At 42.2% G+C, this 20,453-nt stretch overlaps 1 protein-coding gene across 1 annotated transcript in view; it reads left to right on the top strand.

Moving 5' to 3' along the window:
* Positions 1–20,453, top strand: part of IFNGR1 (interferon gamma receptor 1) — a 35,361-nt gene that overhangs the window by 693 nt on the left and 14,215 nt on the right. The window lies entirely within an intron of this gene.

The following is a 20,453-nucleotide window of genomic DNA, read 5'->3' as shown; positions in this document are numbered from 1 at the left end:
CCCTGGACTCCGGAATCTGGGCCTTTAAACAGCAGCCGTGCCCTGATGTGAAGGGGGGGAGGATTGTTGACATGAGGAGGGGGGCTGCGGTGGAAGGGGAAACAGTAGCAAGGGAATGTCTTATGCTCAAATAAATGTGTTAGTCTCTGAGGTGCCACAAGTTCTCCTTTTCTTTTTGCGACTACAGACTAACAGGGCTGCTACTCTGAACCTAGCAAGGGAATGGTGGAAGGCTGCTATGCTGGGGGGGTTGGGCAGGAGAGGGATATTTTTTTGGCAATAGGGTTGTGGAGTGATGGGTTGGGGGCTGTGCTTGAGGTGGGGTCTGGGGTAAGAGAGGGGTCTCTGAGTGGTAATGCATCCGATGAAGTGAGCTGTAGCTCACGAAAGCTTATGCTCTAATAAATTTGTTAGTCTCTAAGGTGCCACCGGTACTCCTTTTCTTTGAGTGGTCATGGTGGGTTTTTAGGACAGGATGAGAAGCTCTGTGTTGCAAATGTAATGAAGACAAGGTTTTGGCCCTGTTGGGTTTCTTAGGTCACAGAGGGCATGTTAGGTTGCAGAGGGCATGTTGGTGTGTGTGTCTGAGTTTGAGGAAGTGAAAGGTATAGCATGTTTATTTCCTCCTTTTGTTCTCTCCGCTTTATCTCTATTCCTCATCTCCCACGTGATTGTTTTCATTTTGTTTACATTTCCTGCCTACAAAGAGTGTTTTAGATAGCATTATAGCACTAAGCTTTAGGATTTTTTTAAAAATAACTTGCCTCCAAATGGCTTCCTTTTTAGGAATAATATCTGGCTGCAGTACGATCAGGAACAGCAGCAACTGTGAGCAGAGCCATCCTAGGAGTCCATAGACCAGACTGGGACAAGTGCCCCAGACCCTGTGCTTCAGGATGCGGGGTCCAGGGTGGCCTGGGAGGTTAGCGGGGGTCTGGTGCCAGCAGCAGCGAGCAACCTGGCTCCGCTCTGCCACGCTGGCTCCTGGCATAGCTCAGGGAGGGGGTGGAACCCAGAAAGAGGTAGGGCAGAGGCTTGGGGGGAAGAGGAGGGCAGGGCCTGGGCAGGTGGGGCAGGGTAGTCCCTGGCCTCTCATTCCCCTACAGACGGCCCTAACTGTGAGTGTAGCCAGAAGCCAAAAAAAAATCTCCTGGTTGAGACTTGTCTTCTTGAGAACACTGAATAATTAACATTTTAATAGGTTTTAAGAATGATTATTATGTGCTAGTAGAGATCAGAAAACACTTTTCTTTAAAAATGGTTCATGCAAGTGTGGTTCAGATCTGGCAGAAAATCTTGAAGTGGTTTTGAAACCTGTCTAGTTTTAACTGCTTAAATTATGTTTAAATCATTGCAGTTGCACCTAATATTAAAGAATAGTTAGATCAGGCCTTGTATATTATCCTTCTCATGAAAGAGTCTAAACATTGTGGCATATATGCAGGAGTGAGATTTGGAGGCGGGAAAGGTAGTGATACTCTTCCAGACTCTGCCCACCTACCTGACACACTATTAATAGTCGATTGTGTAGATGTCGATCACATATGCTCTCCGGGTTCCGCTTCCCCAAAGCAAGGTCTGAAAATATATACTGACTCTGCTGATCTCAATATATTTTTGCAGTAACATATCAGCTGTGCATAGGTATGACATCAAAGACCTAAGTCATCAGTGCCAACAACCAAACTAATTTCCAGTTAGCACAGACTGAGTTGTAATGGGCTTCAGTTGCAAGAAGTGTAGGGACATATAAATCAAACTTGCCATGATGCTGGACTGGAGTAGGTGACCCACTAGAATTGCCTTTCAAAACAAATAAATCTAAAATGTAATCTAGTTAATATTTTTGTGTGCCCTCAATGCCAAATTAGTCTTTCTCAGTTGTCAATCAATTTAGAATCCCCTTAATGTGACTTATGCAGTACATAAAATAAAAATGCTGAATTGAGAAGGTGAAATTCTAGAAAATTTTGAGCATACCCTTCATGCATCCGATGAAGTGAGCTGTAGCTCACGAAAGCTTATGCTCAAATAAATTTGTTAGTCTCTACAGTGCCACAAGTACTCCTTTTCTTTTTGATCTTACACTGTAATCCTATAAAAGGACATGCACTACATTATCTTGATTTCCTTTTATTTCTGATGTTTAATATGAAAGTTAAACCATATTTTAAAAATAAAGAAGTTAATCATCCTTTTTAAGGTTCCTGCACTAATTTTCTTAAATGTCTCATTTTGGGTCAGTGCATCAACACTTATTTTGTTGAGCTCTTGATCACTCAAATCTAGAAAGCATTAATTAAATACTCTCAGCTGCACTTAGTTAAATATTTACATTGGATTAAGAAAAGGTAATGAGTAGAAAAAGTGTACTTTTTCATGGTTTTGCTGAAAGAGGGAAAGGTGACATTTAAAATTCCTTTGGTAAGTTTGATTTAGACTCATTGCTGTTGATTACAGCATGTGTTGGGGAAGCACTATATTTCTGGAATATATATGGAATATTAAGGTATACTAGGTTACTTCTGAGTACTCCAAGAACACGCTTCATTGACAAATTATCCTTTCCGTTCAAAAATTGGTCAAAAGTAGAGCAAAGTAACCTTACCTGTACAGTATTCTAAAGTGTATAAAGGGCATATAAAGTACACTGTAAACAATAAAACCCAGCTCCAGTTGGAGTAGGAATATCTTTCTGTACACTTTTAAAATTGAAGGACAGAGTTCTGTAGTATTTGAGAACATGTACCATAGTCAAATCTAATGTGCATTTGTCCTTAACATACATGGAAAAGAATTCTTTGAAACAGAGTTGCACTGCTTACTCAACCACAGAATCAATGCGGAGAGTTGTCTTTCTTCCTTCCCCCAGTCTTTCATACATGGTTGCAGTTCAGACACAAACTTCATTGGAGCAACCTATACTACTATGTAAATAAAGCCAAAAAACAAATGACAGTAATGAAGCAATAGTTTCAGAGTGGTTTCCAGGTTTTACCCCTGAAATATTTCTGTTTATTTTCATTTTGTTCCTTTCTGCTTGTAAATGTTTGTGTGTGTGTAAAATCAGGTGCTTTCAGTCTTTTCAATATTAATACTTTGATTGAACATATTATTTAAGATGATCTAATAACATCTTAATGAATACATATGTATGCTAAATGGCAGCTTTTTCAAGGCTGGTTCAGAAAGGCAAGATGGGATTTATATAATTCCAAGTGATAGAAGCATTTAATCAATTGCATTTAACTGTCACATACTTCACTTGCCCTCAGCTCTCTAATCTATTTCCTAAACTGCTTCTAACATTCCAAACTTCTGAGCTTCTTAAAAGGCATGTTTAATGTGACATACAGACGAATACAGATAACATTTTTATACTATATCTTTTATTCTGTTTGTATCTTACATGTATATTTATGGGGATTGAAAAATGTACCTGACTACTAGCCCCAGGACTATCACTAGCCAGTATGACAAATACAGTACTTGTACAACATTGGTCACCTACTTGTAGATCACGATCAGCTGGTCGATCGCGGAGCCTCTCCCAGTCAATCGCAATCTCCAGCCGCTAAAAGTCCGGCGGCTAGGCCTGCCCTGGCCCTGCGTCGCTCCCAAAAGCGGCTGGCACGTCCCTGTGGGGGGGAAAGGGAGTCTGCGCGCCACTCCTGCCTGCAGGCACCGCCCCCGCAGTTCCCATTGGCCGGGAATGGGGAACTATGGCCAGTGGGAGCTGCAGGGGCGGTGCCTGCAGGGAGGGACAGTGTGAGGAACCATGTGAGCCACTCACCCTCAAGGGCCACAGGGAGTCCTTGCTGGCAGCTTCTGGGAGCAGCGCTGGGCCATGGGCAGGGCGGGGAGCTTGGCTGCCGGTGGGTGCAGAGCACCCACTAATTTTTCCCTGTGGATGCTCCAGCCCCGGAGCACCCACAGAATCGGTGCCTATGCACAGGGCTGGGGCAGGCAGGGACCCTGCCTTAACCCTACTGCGCCACTGCCTGGGAGCCACCCAAGGTAAGTACTGCCCAGTGGGAGTCTGCACCCCAGGCCTGAGCCCCATCCTTGAGCCAGCCCCCTGAACCCCCTCCCAGAGCCAGTGCCCCTTACGCTCTCCTGCACCCCAACCCCATTTGTAAATGTTTATGGCCTGTCTTGACCCAGTAAATGGTATGGGGGTGGACACCTTGTGGTGGGTTTGGTTGAATCCTGTCCTCTGAGGGGGGTTGGGTCCTGCCCAGCACTGACCACACAGTTGCAGCTCTTGTGCTGTGGGACAGGCTGGGCTTGGCTTTCTACTCCTGACCAGTGGCATAGCCAGGTAAAGAAAACAGGGGGAACGGAGATTTAAAAAAAAAAAAAAAAAAAAAAAGGCGCCTCCCACTGGTACTCACCCCGGCGGCGCTCTGGGTCTCAGGCGGCGCTCTGAGTCTTCAGCAGCACTTCGGCATTGGGTCCTTCATTCACTGCGGTCTTTGACGGCACTGAAGGACACCCCTCCACCACCGCAATGCCGCCGAAGACGGGAGGGAGTGAAGGACCCGACACCGAAGTGCTGCTGAAGACCTGGAGCGCTGCCTGACCCACCGCCAAAGACCCAGAGCGCCGTCAAGTGAGTAAAAATTAAAAAGGTGCCAAAGAATTTAAAAGGCGCCACTTCTGCTCTGTGGGGGAGCAGCCGCTGCCCTGCTCCCCACTTAGCTATGCCACTGCTCCTCGCGTTGGAACCTCCGGGGTTGCAGCACTGCTCAGCTTTGGCCCCGTCATTTTGACTGGATTAAATTTGTGAGTGGAGTTCTGACCTGGCTCATAGGGTTGCAGTGCCACTCACTCAAATTTGGCCTACTCAGACTCCTATCAAACTAGAGTGGCATTGGGACTCCAGAAGTTGCAATGCCTAGAGCAGGGAGGCGAGCCCTGTTGGACAGTAGCCACAGGAGCTGCCACATAACCCTTTGAAGCATTCTGGCGACCCAATTTTGGGCCCCGACCCACAGGTTGAAAAATACTGCTCTACCTGTTTTGATAGGATAAAAAGTGGGAGAGAGAACAAATCTCTTTCATTCACCCCTCAGAGGTACAAGCTGAAGAAACAAGACACCTAGTAGCATGGGGACTACGCTAACTTGGTGTTTTTAAACACAATTGAGCATTCAGTACATAGATTTGAACACTTAACTGAACTGTGTTTAAACTAAGTTAAAAGAAAAGGAGTACTTGTGGCACTTTAGAGACTAACAAATTTATTAGAGCATAAGCTTTCGTGAGCTACAGCTCACTTCATCGGATGCATTTGGTGGAAAAAACAGAGGAGAGATTTATATACACACACACAGAGAACATGAAACAATGGGTTTATCATACACACTGTAAGGAGAGTGATCACTTAAGATAAGCCATCACCAATTAGCCTACCTGCTTGTCACCATGAAAGGTTTTCCTCCTTCCCCCCCCCTGCTGTTGGTGATGGCTTATCTTAAGTGATCACTCTCCTTACAGTGTGTATGATAAACCCATTGTTTCATGTTCTCTGTGTGTGTGTGTATATATATAAATCTCTCCTCTGTTTTTTCCACCAAATGCATCCGATGAAGTGAGCTGTAGCTCATGAAAGCTTATGCTCTAATAAATTTGTTAGTCTCTAAGGTGCCACAAGTACTCCTTTCTTTTTGCGAATACAGACTAACACGGCTGCTACTCTGTAAACTAAGTTAGTTTCATCCTCTTGCTACTGGTGTCTTATTCCATTTTGTGTTCAAACAAAATTCTTAAAATTATGGTGGCATCCAAAAAGATCATAGTGGCTTGTTACAGGCAGACAATTTTAGCTGTTGCTTTGCCTCTAAGGATGTCTGGGACAGAAAACTTGAATTCCTAGCTTTGGATGTTTTTGACGTATCCTTCAAAACATCTTCTCTCTTAACAGTGTTAGAGATAAGGGACAGATCCCCTAGCTTCTCCTTTCCTTCTGTCATTAAAGATCACCCTCACCCATATTTCAATCTGGTTTTAAATGTTTCATAGACTCATAGATATTAAGGTCAGAAGGGACCATTATGATCATCTAGTCTGACCTCCTGAACATGCAGGCCACAGAATCTCACCCACCCCCTCCTGCAATAAACCTCTCACCTATGTCTGAGCTATTGAAGTCCTCAAATCATGGTTTAAAGACTTCAAGGTGCAGAGAAGCCTCCAGCAAGTGACCCATGCTACAGAGGAAGGCGAAAAACCCACAAGGCCTCATCCAGTCTGCTCTGGAGGAAAATTCCTTCCCGACCCCAATTATGGTGATCAGCTGAACTCTGAGCATGTGGGCAAGATTCACCAACCAGATACCCAGGAAAGAATTCTCTGTAGTAACTCAAATCCCAGCCCATCTAACATCCCATCATAGGCCATTGGGCCTATTTACCATGAATAGTTAGCGATCAATTAATTGCAAAAATCATGTTATCCAATCATACCATCTCTTCCATAAACTTATCGAGTTTAATCTTGAAGCCAGATAGGTCTTTTGTCCCCACTGCTTCCCTTGGAAGGCTGTTCCAGAACTTCACTCCTCTTATGGTTAGAAACCTTCATCTAATTTCAAGTCTAAACTTCCGATGGTCAGTTTATATCCATTTGTTCTTGTGTCCACATTGGTACTGAGCTTAAGTAATTCCTCTCCCTCTCCGGTATTTATCTTTCTGATGTATTTATAGAGAGCAATCATATCTCCCCTCAGCCTTCTTTTAGTTAGGCTAAACAAGCCAAGCTCCTTAAATCTCCTTTCATAAGACAAGTTTTCCATTCCTCAGATCATCCTAGTAGCCCTTCTCTGTACCTGCTCCAGTTTGAATTCATCCTTCTTAAACATGGGAGACCAGACCTGCACACAGTATTCCAGGTGAGGTCTCACCAGTGCCGTGTATAATGGTACTGACACCTCCTTCTCTCTACTGGAAATACCTCGCCTGATGCATTCCAAGACCGCATTAGCTTTTTTCCCGGCCATATCACATTTGGTGGCTCATAGTTATCCTGTGGTCAACCAATACTCCAAGGTCCTTCTCCTCCTACATTACTTCTAATTGATGCATCCCCAGCTTATAACTAAAATTCTTGTTATTAATCCCTAAATGCATGACCTTACACTTCTCACTATTAAATTTCATCCTATTACTATTACTCCAGTTTACAAGGTCATCCAGATCCTCCCATATGATATCCCGGTCCTTCTCTACATTGGCAATACCTCCCAGCTTTGTGTCATCCGCAGACTTTATTAGCACACTCCCTCTTTTTCTGCGGAGGTCAGTAATAAAAAGATTGGTCCCAAAACCAATCCCTGAGGATCTCCACTGGTAACCTCCCTCCAGCCTGACGGTTCACCTTTCAGTATGACCCACTGTAATCTCCCGTTTAACCAATTCCTTATCCACCTTTCAGTTTTCATATTGATCCTCATCTTTTCCAATTTAACTAATAATTCCCCATGTGGCACCGTATCAAATGCCTCACTGAAATCTAGGTAAATTAGATCCACTGTGTTTCCTTTGTCTAAAAAATCCGTTACTTTCTCAAAAAAGGAGATTAGGTTGGTTTGGCACGATCTACCTTTTGTAAAACTATGTTGTATTTTGTCCCATTTACCATTGACCTCAATGTCCTTAACGACTTTCTCCTTCAAAATTTTTTCCAAGACCTTGCATACTACGGGTGTCAAACTAACAGGCCTGTAGTTACCCGGATCACTTTTTTTTCCTTTGTTAAAAATAGGAACTCTGTTAGCAATTCTCCAGTCATACGGTACAACCCCTGAGTTTACAGATTCATTAAATATTCTTGCTAATGGACTTGCAATTTCATGTGCCAATTCCTTCAGTATTCTTGGATGAAGATTATCTGCCCCCTCCCCCCCGATTTAGTCCCATTAAGCTGTTTGAGTTTCTTTGTTTTCTTCTTATTTATATGGCTGTAGAACCTTTTACTATTGGTTTTAATTCCCTTTGCAAGGTCCAACTCTACTGGACTTTTAGCCTCTCTCACTTTATCCCTACGTGTTCTGACCTCAATAAGGTAGCTTTCCTTGCTGATCCCTCCCATCTTCCACTCCCTGTGTGTTTTCTACTTTTTGTTAATTACCTCTCCGAGATGCTTGCTCATCTAGCTTGGTCTATAACTCCTGCCTATGATACCTTTCTAGGGTTGCAGGTTTCCACAGCTTTGACTTGAAGTAATCCCAGGCCGCCTCTACCTTTAGATCCATAAATTCTTCAGTCCAATCCACTTTCCGAACTAATTTCCTTAATTTTTGAAAGTCAGCCCTTTTGAAATCAAAAACCCTATTCGCAGATTTATTTTTGTTTATCCTTCCGTTCAGTTTGAACTCAATTAGCTCATGATCACTTGAACCAAGGTTGTCCCCTACAACCATTTCTTCTATGAGGTCCTCACTACTCACCAAAACCAAATCTAAAATGGCATCCCCTCTTATCAGTTCAGCAACTACTTGATGAAGGAATCCATCAGCTATCGCATCTAGGAAAATCTGAGCCCTATTATTATTACCAGCACTTGTCCTCCAGTCTATATCTGGGAAGTTAAAGTCTCCCATGATCACACAATTTCCATTAGTATTTACTTGATTAAAAACATTAAAGAGGGCTCTATCCATATCGATATCAGACCCCGGCTGTCTATAGCACACCCCAAGCACTATCACAGGGGAGGCTCTAGTAGTTTTCTTCCCCAATGTGAATTTTGCCCAGATGGACTCCGTCTTATCCATTCCATTGCTTCTTATTTCTTTACATTCTACCTCATCATTGATTATACAATGCTGCTCCACCACCGTTACCTTTATTTCTGTCTTTCCTAAACAGCACTTGCCCTTCAGTACCTTTAGTCCAGTCATGTCTACTATTCCACCATGTTTCTGTTATCCCTATATCTGCAAAAAAGAAAAGGAGTACTTGTGGCACCTTAGAGACTAACAAATTTATTTGAGCGTAAGCTTTCGTGAGCTACAGCTCATGGTTTCACTTCCTGCACCAGTGCTCTAGTTCCTCCATTTTGTTACCTAGGCTCCTCGCATTGGTGTACAAACATCTTAATTTTTGCTGTTTGGCCTCACTCACATTCTTTACCCGATTAGGCATTCTACAGCCAGTATGACCTATTAGACTGGTATCCACACTGCCCTTCCTCCTTATGTCCATTCTCCTACCCATGGCTGTATCCTTTCTTACTTTGTTTTCTTCCCTCTCAATGCTAAAATCCCGCGTGGAGATTACCTGGACATCTCCCAACCATCTCCCCCAAATTCCTAGTTTAAAGCTCTCTTTATCAGTTGTGCCAGCCTTGATCCTAGAAGTCTATTTCCTTCCCTACTCAGATGAAGTCCATCCCGAGAGAACTGTCCTCTGTCCATGAATGCCTCCCAGTGGCCAAACATCCCAAAGCCCTCCTTTAGTACCACTGCCTGAGCCATCTGCTGATGGTCATAATCTTGTCACACCTTTGTTGCCCTTTTCTAGGAACAGGCAGAATCCCACTGAAGATCACCTGAGCCTTGATTTTCCTTAAGTGTCTTCCCCAGCCTGGCATAGTCTCCCTTGATAAGTTCCAGTGAGAATCTACCGGTATCATTCCTTCCCACATGAAGGACAATCAGTGGATTCTTTCCCGCTCCCTTTAGGATCCTCTTCAACCTCAGGTCCACATCCTGTATCTTCGCACCTGGAAGACAGCACACCCTTCTATTCTCTGGATCAGCTCTGGTTACAGGCCTGTCTGTTCTTCTCAGTAAGGAGTCCCTGATCACGTAGACCTGCCTTTTCCTGGTGACGGTGCGATTTTCTGGTCTGTCCCCTGTTCCCTCTTGCTGTAAGTTCTTTCCATTCCTTTTCTCCATTATAATCCTCTTCAACCCATCCTGTATTCTCCTGGGGCTAATATTTGGCGTAGTCTCCATTGACTCTTCCTCTTTTCCTATAGGACTAGCCACTCTTCTCTTCTTCCTTGCCCTTCCACCTTCAGTGACCACCTGCTGAGCCCCTTTTTCATTTTCCAACTTTGCAAACCTGTTCTTGTGTTCTATTTCTCCTTCACTAGCCCGTCTTTTCCTCTGCTTGGTTCTCTTAGTCACATGCTTCCACTGTCCATTTTCTTCACCCAGCAGCCTCCCCTCAGAATTCTTCAGTCCTGTTTCCATTTGCAAGTCTGAGCTTTTCCCTTCAGCCTTCTCATGTCTTTGCTCCATAATCCACTCAAACCCTCGTCTAAACTCAACCAGACTTTCCAACTCCAGACCTCAGATCTTTTCCTCCATCAGCTCGATCAGACGGCATTTCATGCAGACGAAACTCTTACCAGGTTCCCCCTCCAGGATCGTGTCCATACCGCAGCTTCCACATCCAGTCGTCCTCATTGTGTCTTCCACTACATTGGTCACTCCCACAGCTGCCCCTGTATCTGTCATCGCCTTCCCACCCAAATCCTGTTCATCTGGGAAACACAAACCAGACCCAAACACCAACACCCACAGCAAAAACAAACCCCCCAACAAGCACCACAATACAGACTCCCCTTTCAAACTCCCCTGTTTACAGCTCTGTTTGCTGGCTCCTGTGCCGCTGCAGCTGTCTGCATGTCCCATGTTAGCCTCTTTTTTTTTTTTTTTTAAACTGTTCTCGTCTTAAAAGGTACCATTCCTAGATGTAGTCATATCCTCTAGGAGAAAGAGGACAATTGCCTGCCCATTCTTTCCACTTTTTCAGTCTCAACATTTGGGACTAAAAGGGAGACTTCTGAGCAAAGGATCTGTGCAGAGCTCTCATCTGGGGTTTGCTTCAAGTGTTCTCAAAACTATACTGATAGTTGGTCTTCTGCAGATACAGCTTTTGGGTATTAGACCACGGCCTCATGTAAACTTGCCACAGAATTTGCATGATGGATAATCAACAGATTCTAAATTACTATTTAAAAAAAAAGTACATTTTTAGGTTTTATAATGTCAAAGAAACTTTGAAATATGAACCAAGGATTAACAATACAGTATTGTCTTAGTTTGCAAACTGAATGAAACAGTAGCCTCTAAATGAACTGCTTCCACCTGTATCATTGGGGCATCAGCTCTGAAATTTCACGAAAACCTAATGCCAAAATTAACTGCTTCACTGCTAGTAATCTAAGCAGAAATATCCAGTTTATCTATCATTTTACTAGATGTAGTTATGGCTATTGGATTGAAGAAAAGGTGACTTTTAACAGTTGCTGAGGTTGGAGTCTGAAGGGTGAAATCATGTCTCCATTAAAGACAATGGCAAAACATCCTTTGACTCCATTGGGACAGGCTTTTAAACCAACTTCAAGACCCCAATTCATTGCCTCTAATCCCACCAATATAGGGCAAGAAGAAATGCATCGCCTCCCTGTTACCTCACCCCTTAAACACCTACCTGAGGCCAAAGTCCCAAACTATCTCCCACGCTTTCCCTAGTCCCAAAAATTCCCTACCTAGCTGCCATAATCTCCAGTTTCCTCCTGACAACTTTTACAGTGCAGTTATATGTTGTCAGTATAAAAGTCTCCAGAAGGTTATACGTTAGATTCAATTCATTTTATGCTGTACTAAAGTTTTAATGTCAATATAGAACAGTGTATTGATTGTATTCATTTTCGTATTAAAATATCTTCCCTATCATTTTTTAATTACTTGAAACTGCCACAGAATTTCCAATGACATAAATCAGGGATTTTGCTGCAGAATTTAGATTGCTTGACACACTGTTAAATAGCCTTTGTTTCGTGTCTCTGGAGTCATGGTAACTTAATAGATTTGTCTGCTCATCACGCCACGTATTTTTTCTTTTTTTATTGGGACAAATACTGTTTTGCCTACTTTCAGGGAATCTGAGTAGGTCTGCCTTGATGTTGACTTCTGTGGCCTAATTCATATGTGCTTTAATTAGACTAGTACAGCAGGGTGGATTTGAGTTGAATCAAATTGATTTAAATCACTAGTCAGGTAGACTCTATTTAATCATGGATTGCTACATAAGTGCATTCTTGTTGGTTGTTATGACCTTAATACATATTTTTCACAACTCACAGATAGATAGATAGATAGATGTAGGTTTCATTTTTAGAAGGTACACACTATACATTTTTTTAAGTGATCTATTTTGAAAACTTTTCAGATTAGTTTTACAGCTATATCAGAAAATGAATGATTGTTTGGTTATTTCATTTACTAAAGGTAATTGAAGCAGATATTTATGAAGTCATTGGGAGGTGAACTATCTTCAATTCAACAGGTTAATCATCAGTATTTGGAGGATTTTCTTGCCATGCTGTATTAGGAGGAAACCATCACCAGACAGACATTTAAATTGTTTTATTTAACTAAAACAACAACGTTATGTATTTTGGATTTTTTTCTTCAACAGCAAACACATATTTTAATAAAACAGGCATATGAATTTTTGAATTTAGTAAAACATTCAAGTTCTTTAAAATCAGGTTTGTTTTTATTAAAATTGTTAACTAAAATAGTTAAATTTTTTTTAAAAAAAATTAAATCTACTATGTCAGCCAGATCAATATGAGAAACTTAAAATATTGGCTTCTACAGTTAACTCCGTCGTCTTCACCTTCATTTTCTTGTTTGTTCATAATCTGGAAAAGAAAAACATGCTTTCCTGCTTTTTCAGGTCCCAAACGATTTCTCAACTTGGAATGAATTAGTCCAAAGGAAGAAAATATTCTTTCTACACAAGCAAAAGAAACTACTGCTGTTAAAAGTGAGATTATCACTTTGTCTCTGAATCCAAGTGCTTAAGTGACTTCTACCAGTTCACTGGTGTGACTTTCTTTAAAATATCATCAACAAACATATATTTCTTGAATGGCTCACCCTTAGCGCTGCAGTTTATTATAGTTGGCATTATGGAGGGGTGATTGCTGGAGGTCCATGTCATAGTCAACTCCTCTTCTTCAGCAGTTAAGGTTTGACACTGGTACCGAGTATTGAGAATATTTGCAAGAAAATGAGCTGGAGATAGTGCTTGTCCCATTTGTTTTATTAATACTTGTAATTTAACTCTGTCGTTGCATATTTCTCTCTTGAAGATCTCACTCAGTTCCTTCCAAATTTCAACAGCATCAGCAATAAAACAGCTATTTCCCTGCATTTTGGTCAAGGCTACAGAAATAGGCTTCAGGGTACTCAGCATGTCTTCAACATTTTTCTTAAGCCCAATGTTGAGAACTTTGGCTGTGACAGTGCCATCTATTTTTTTATGATTTTGTTCACAAACTCATCTGATTAAGCCAGTTCTTGAGACAGTGCTCAAAACAGTCCATTACTGAGTTCCATCGCACGTTTTATGGAAAAGTTAGCTTGGTTCCTCCCACTTTTTTCAGAGCAGCTGCTGCAAAGTGGTTGTTACAGAAGTATTTTGCAATTTCAACAACATTACCCTTTATTTCTGGAACACTGAAGTCTTTGGCTAGGAGGTGCATTAAATGAGCACTGCAACCGTATGTTAGCTTGGGACTCTCTTCACTTTCTTCTAAATAATTTCTTCTCATCTTAGATACATTTGCAGCATTGTCTGTGACCAAGCTGCATACTAGACATTTGAAATTTTTGTCAGTATGTTATAGCTCTTACTGCTGCTACTTGTAAATATTCTGCTGTGTGTGCATTTTGGATATATCAATTGTTTCTGTAAGGAAGACACTCCCTTCTTCTGTTGCCACACAAGCACATACAACAGGATCATTTTACATTGCTCAACCCATCAAGACTCAGGTTATCAATTTTACCCTCTAGACCTTTGCACACTGCTCAATTTCTCTTTCATACACTTTATCCAGCAATTTGCCTGCAACATCTGCTCTGTTGTGGGGACTGTATCCTGGTCTTAATGACTAAACCATGTTAATGAAGTGTGGCTTCTCAATCATACGGAAAAGAGAGTTTCTTGCATAAACAAACCGGGCAATTTTTTAATCAATTACCATTTTTTGTAATCTGCTGGTTCTTATCACAAATTTATCTGTGGTTGTTTCTGGATGATGGAGATTTTTTTCTTCTTTTTGCTATAGGTGATATACTGTGGCTATGTGACATACATGATGTGACTGAAACACTATCATTGGCAAATAACTGAAACTATAGAAAATGATGGTGATCTTGAAGGTGGATCGTCTTCAGAATCCTGTATGTTGAGGATGGATTCTCCTAAACAAAATAAGTCAATGCAGTTATTTAATTATTATCATACTACTCATTTAGTATTACTCATTGCGTTCACTGATACTCAGTACTACTTTAAAGGTGAAATTGTAAAAGGAAGATCTGCCTATTTCAGCTATTTATTTTTTTATCACAACTGCATCTAAAACGATAGTACCATAGAGTAATATTTTTTTACTAAATAAAAAAAGCTATATTTTTTGCTCAGATATGAGAATTCAAGTATAGTTCAGAAGGAAAACAGGCAGTCCTTAAGAAAGAAGTATGAAATAAAAAAAGGTTACCAACCTGAAGATCATGCATGTTCAGACACATTCCTTTCATGGTCTTCAATGCAGCTTCCTCCTGAGAAGGAACACTTTTCCTGACGATTCATTCGGGCAAGTAGCCCTTGCATTTCTCTGTTGCACTGTTTGCATTTTGCACACATGCCTGTCTTATCCCCGGGTAGAGGAACTTCATTAAAATATTCCCAAACTAGGTCTCTCTTATGGCCTGCTGCCATTATAGGTTTTCCCTTCTAGTGGGAGAATGGTATGGTAGATCTCAAATTAATGAAGGCTACACTCAGAAAGACCTCAAGACTTCTGGAATATGAACAGTTTAACTTTTGTTTCTGTTGCCTGTCCCTTCCTTCTCACATTTATTTCCAGACTTCTTTTCCTTGTCCACATCTATTCCACCCCCAACAATCTTCTATTCATTGAACTTTTTGAAACTTTGCACTTTCAGAGAGAGGTAAGGGATTGATTCTGTGTACACAAATTTGCGGAGGGACAATATGGTTGCAGTCTGTTATTTCTCACCTCTATATATTATTTATTTATTTTAAAACATTTTTGCTGTTAACAAGCATGTTATCTCTGGAGAGACACATCCACATTTTTGAGAACTGCAAAACTAAGCATCTCTGATGGTATCTTCTAGACTGAGCACGGAGTCCCATTGGGTGGGTAGATTATTTAGATTAATCTTTCTATACAGAAGCCTCTAGAACCCCAGAAGATTGAGTCCCTAATCCATGAACTATTGCAGAAGTGCCCAGCGCGGTGCCCACGGACACAATTGTGCTCGCCAGGGTAGTTGTGTGCCTGCAGATACCGCACCGCCGAAATGCCGCTGCCGAGTGCGGCCGCCGTAGAACCACCCGCAGAAATGCCACCGAAAAGCGTTGCCATTTTTTGGCGGCATTTTGGAGGCAGAGCGTCTGGCACCCACCACAGTCTTCTGGGAATAGGAATATGCTATTCCCACAGAAGGGTTGGGGACCACTGAACTATTGGAACTCATTTACAAAACTTTTCTTAAACATTACATGAATATATTGTCTCATAGTATAGAATTAAAATTTATAATCCCTATTCCATGATATATCTTTGAGTTTTAATTAAAATACACTGTAGCTATCTTTAGATAAAATACTTTTTTGAGGGGGAAAAAACCTATTTAAATTAAAAAATCCGATTTTTAAATAAATTGATTTTTATCCACCCTGTAGTACAGACACCTGTCCTTGAGTTAGATAAGTTTTAGTTTTACTTGTACTTAACATTGAAAAAGATGGGAGTCTGGAAGGAGGAGAGAATTGGACAGGGATGAGAGAGGATTTTAGAGCTGTGGAAGTGCCTATTTGTAAGCATTTGAATTGTTAACGTTAAGGCTAAGAAAATAGTTCTGAGAAGTCAAGAAATTCCAGGGTAAATTGGATCATGTTGTATATTTACACGGGGTATGTCGTACACCCCAGTTTACTACCGAATTTCCTGACTTCTTTATGCTTGACTTCTCACGGTTAAATATGGTTTTGCATCACAAATGTTGTACTTTGTGTGCATTTTAATTAGATTTAAGGTATTACTCAGAGACTTTTATGTTTGAGTAACCACTGTGTCTGTAACCAATATTGATTGGTGTCCCAGAATTGTGGCTAGGCCAGCAGAGCAGGATGGGATATTGTAGAATGGAGAAATGTTTAATTATGTATTTTGTTTGGGGGGTATATAAAAACAATGTACTAGTTCAAAACCATGATACGTTCTCTGTATTGTGTAGCAATAACATTCCTGAAGACTGTGACGAATGATCATTTGGAAACTGCTACTTTTTAAGTATCAGGGTAGCTGGCGTGCATGGTGAAACTTACTGTTAAGATTGTATGTGTTCTAATTGAGAAGGCCTTTGTTATAGTTCCTTTGGTTTTGTAGTCTTTGTTGGCCTGGGGGGGATCCCAAATATCTTCTTAAAGTGTTACCTTCAGATGAGATGGATAATGTGGGTGCGAGGAGTGGCTGGGGGTGGGAGGAGAGACAAAATCAATGAGGAGTTGAAGTTGGTGAACTGGAACTGGCTGGGCAAGGAGACAGGCTGGGATAATGAGCTGAATGAATAGATTGGGACTGGTCAAGTGAGGAAAATGGGACTGGGATGAGGAACTAGGGATGAGGAAGATGCACGACTAGGCAGGTAGGAGGGGTCAAAGTTGAGGGAAATTCATAGATGAGTCTGTGTCAGGGGTAGGCAAACTTTTTGGCCCGAGGGCTACATCTGGGTATGGAAATCATATGGCGGGCCTTGAATGCTCATGAAATTGGGGGTTGGGGTGTGGAGTGGGGCCAGAAATGAGAAGTTCAGGGTGCGGGAAGGGGCTCCGGGCTGGGGCGGGGGGGGGGGGTTAGGGCTCCAGTCTGGGGGTGTTGGCGCTGGGGATGAGGGGTTGGGGTGCAGGAGGGTTCTCTGGGCTGGGACCTAGGGGTTTGGAGGGCGGGAGGGGGATCTGGGCTGGGGCAGGGGGTTGGGGCACGGCGGGGGAGCAGGCTCCTGGTGGCGCTTACTTCAAGCAGCTCCCGGAAGTTGCGGCATGTCCCCCCCTCTGGCTCCTACGTGGCAACGTGGCCAGGCAGCTCCTACTCTGCCCTGTCCACAGGCATTGCCCCTGCAGCTCTTATTGACCACAGTTCCTGGCCAATGGGAGCTGCGGGGGCCGCACTTGGGACGGGGACAGTGTGCAAAGCCTCCTGGCTGCCCCTACGCATAGGAGCTGGACCGGGGACATGCCATTGCTTCCAGGAGCTGCGCGGAGTCATGGCTCGCACAGAGTGGGGCAAGCCCCGAACCCCAGTCCACGGCTGCAGCGATGAAGGGGGGCAAGCCCTGACTCCACTTCTGGGTGGGAGCTCGAGGCCAGATTAAAATGTCTGAAGGGCCGGATGTGGCCCCTGGGCTGAAGTTTGTCCACCTCTGGTCTATGCCCACTACAATACGCTCTCCTTGAGAGCCTGGAATGGAATCCATGATCCCTGAGTCTCTATTCCTCTGCAATTGTCTGCAAATAGCAGGTTTCACAGATAGAAAAGTGTCTCATTCCCTTCTAGTGCTGGTCCCCATAAAAGAGGACAGCCTAGTACTGCTATCAGGTACTCCATTAGTTCAAGTGTCAGAAGTCTCTACAATGGACCTATATGTTCTACCCATGCTGATGTCTCCCATGCAGGTGTCAGTGTAAAGTCTGCACTCAAATGTTAGGAAATGCCAGAATTAAGATTACTTGCACAGTCTTAATTCACCCTCCATTGTGCATATAATAATGTGTGATCATATAATTGAAGACCATTTTTCCCACAGGATCCCTGCCTCGTTCAATGCACAAGATAGATACGCTCTGGAGATGAATGTGTTCTTTAGTGAAAGTGACTGTAGGACCCCTTCTTCATATGTTTCAGAAGTTGGAAGGTGGTGTGTAGTGAATGAGGTAGGGAACTGCAAGTAGAGAAAAGATGGTCTCATGGTTAAGCCAATTGAATGCTACCCTGAAGAATTGGATTCTATCTCTGCCTCAGAATTCTTGTATGATGCTGGGCAAGTCACCTAAACCAAATTTTGCACAGGCAGTCATTAATTGTGTGTACCTCATTTTCTGGATGCCTGACGCTAGGCCCTGGGGTCTGACATGCAGAGCATTCAGTAGCTGCAATTGTAGCTAATCAGAGTAGTGCTGTGAACATATAAAATGCTATATGATCCTAAGCATTCAGAAAATCTGTTTCTAGGTGTCTTAACTTGGGCACCTAACATTAATGGATGCTTTTGATCTTAATCTTTCCATGTCTCAATTCTGTATCTGCAAAATAGGAATAATACCCCTTCATTTCACAGGGGTGTCTAAATTAATTCATGAATGTTTATGAAACAACCAGATACTATAGTGACAAGCACCATAGAAAGCCTACAAGGGAACTAAAAATTCTGCCTTCAGAATGGAGTTTGAACAATGTGTGTGAACAAGGCCTGGGGGAACACATTGAAGAATGTGGAGAAAACAACACATTGAATAGTTGCTCATTAAGTGAGCACCATTCCTCCTGTGCACTTAATGAGGCGGGGGGTTGTGCAAAAAATAGTATATGATCATGTAATTAAAGACTGTACATGTGCAAGGGGGCTGAATTAAGGTTCCACAGGCAGCTATAATTCTGGCATTTCCTAACTTTTCAGTGCTTGATTTTGCAACCTTAATATTTGTATATCGTTTTATTTGTGTAATAGTATGTTAATTTGCATTTATATTCTGCATGGCTTATTGCACCAAGTATTGTATTTACTGTTAGGCATTTTAGAATAGATAAATACTTCGACACATTTTTTCTTGTGGTTGAGAATCTGCTGCTCTTTCCAATAACTGAAATGTCAGATTGCATGTGTTAGAGAATGACTAAACCACTTTCAAACCTTGCACATTGCACGTATTAAAACTTTGTGGTCTCAGTCTTAAGATGAGGGAAATGTTTTTTTACTTTCCCTTATTAGTATAATATGAAGCAAAGTCTAGGCTCTCTTAACGTACAGCCTTAAGTCTATCTGCTATGTTTTGTAAACAAAAATATAATCTGGCAGAGGTCAGGTTTGAGTTATGGTCTGTTACCTACATTAAAATAAGATTGCAAAGTCAAACATTTAAAAGGTAGGAAATGCCAGAAGTAAAATTTCCTATTCAAACTTAATTTAGTCCCCTTGTGTATATGTATTATGATGATCTCTAACTACATGATCACAGACTGTTTCTTTACCACGCGACCCTTGCCTTAATCAGTGCACAGGATGGGTGGTTAGTTTGAGGAAACTATCCAGTGTTATTCTTAGGCTTATAACTTAAGGTTTGGCCTCATGCTGTATTTATTGAACACCATCCAAATGCTATGCTGGATACAGAATTATTAATTTCTAGTGCCTAATTATTAATTAGTTTTCTATGATATTAATGATAATAGTATGAGTGTCTTATGAATGTATCTTCACAACTCCTCTGAAATAAGAATCATAGAATATCAGGGTTGGAAGGGACCTCAGGAGGTTATCTTCTCCAACCCTCTACTCAAAGCAGGACCAATCCCCAACTAAATCATCCCAACCAGGGCTTTGTCAAGCCTGACCTTAAAAACCTCTAAGGAAGGAGATTCCACCACTTCCCTAGGTAACCCATTCCAGTGCTTCACCACCCTCCTAGTGAAAGTGTTTTTCCTAATATCCAACCTAAACCTCGCCCACTTCAACTTGAAACCATTACTCCTCGTTCTGTCATCTGGTACTACTGAGAACAGTCGAGATCCATCCTCTTTGAAACCCCCTTTCTGGTAGTCGAAAGCAGCTATCAAATCCCCCCTCATTCTTCTCTTCTACAGACTAAATAATCCCAGTTCCCTCAACCTCTCCTCATAAATCATATGCTCCAGCTCCCTAATCATTTTTATTGCCTTTCGCTGGACTCTCTCCAATTTTTCCATATCCTTGTAGTGTGCGGCCCAAAACTGGACACAGTACTCCAGATGAAGCCTCACCAATGCTGAATAGAGGGGAATGATCACGCCCCTCGATCTGCTGGCAATACTCCTACTTATCCAGCCCAAAATGCCGTTAGCCGTCTTGGCAACGAGGGCACACTGACTCATATCCAGCTTCTCATCCACTGTAACCCCTAGGTCCTTTTCTGCAGAACTGCTGCCTAGCCACTTGGTCCCTAGTCTGTAGCAGTGCATGGGATTCTTCTGTCCTAAGTGCAGGACTCTGCACTTGTCCTTGTTGAACCTCATCAGATTTCTTTTGGCCCAATCCTCTGATTTGTCTAGGTCCCTCTGTATCCTATCCCTACCTTTCAGCATATCTACCACTCCTCCCAGTTTAGTGTCATCTGCACACTTCTGAGGGTGCG

The sequence above is a fragment of the Dermochelys coriacea genome, chromosome 3 (assembly GCF_009764565.3).
Source record: "Dermochelys coriacea isolate rDerCor1 chromosome 3, rDerCor1.pri.v4, whole genome shotgun sequence".
In the NCBI taxonomy this organism is placed as follows: Eukaryota; Metazoa; Chordata; order Testudines; family Dermochelyidae; genus Dermochelys; species Dermochelys coriacea.
Note: the sequence above shows the minus strand (reverse complement) of the source record. Positions and strands in the feature narration are given on the sequence as shown.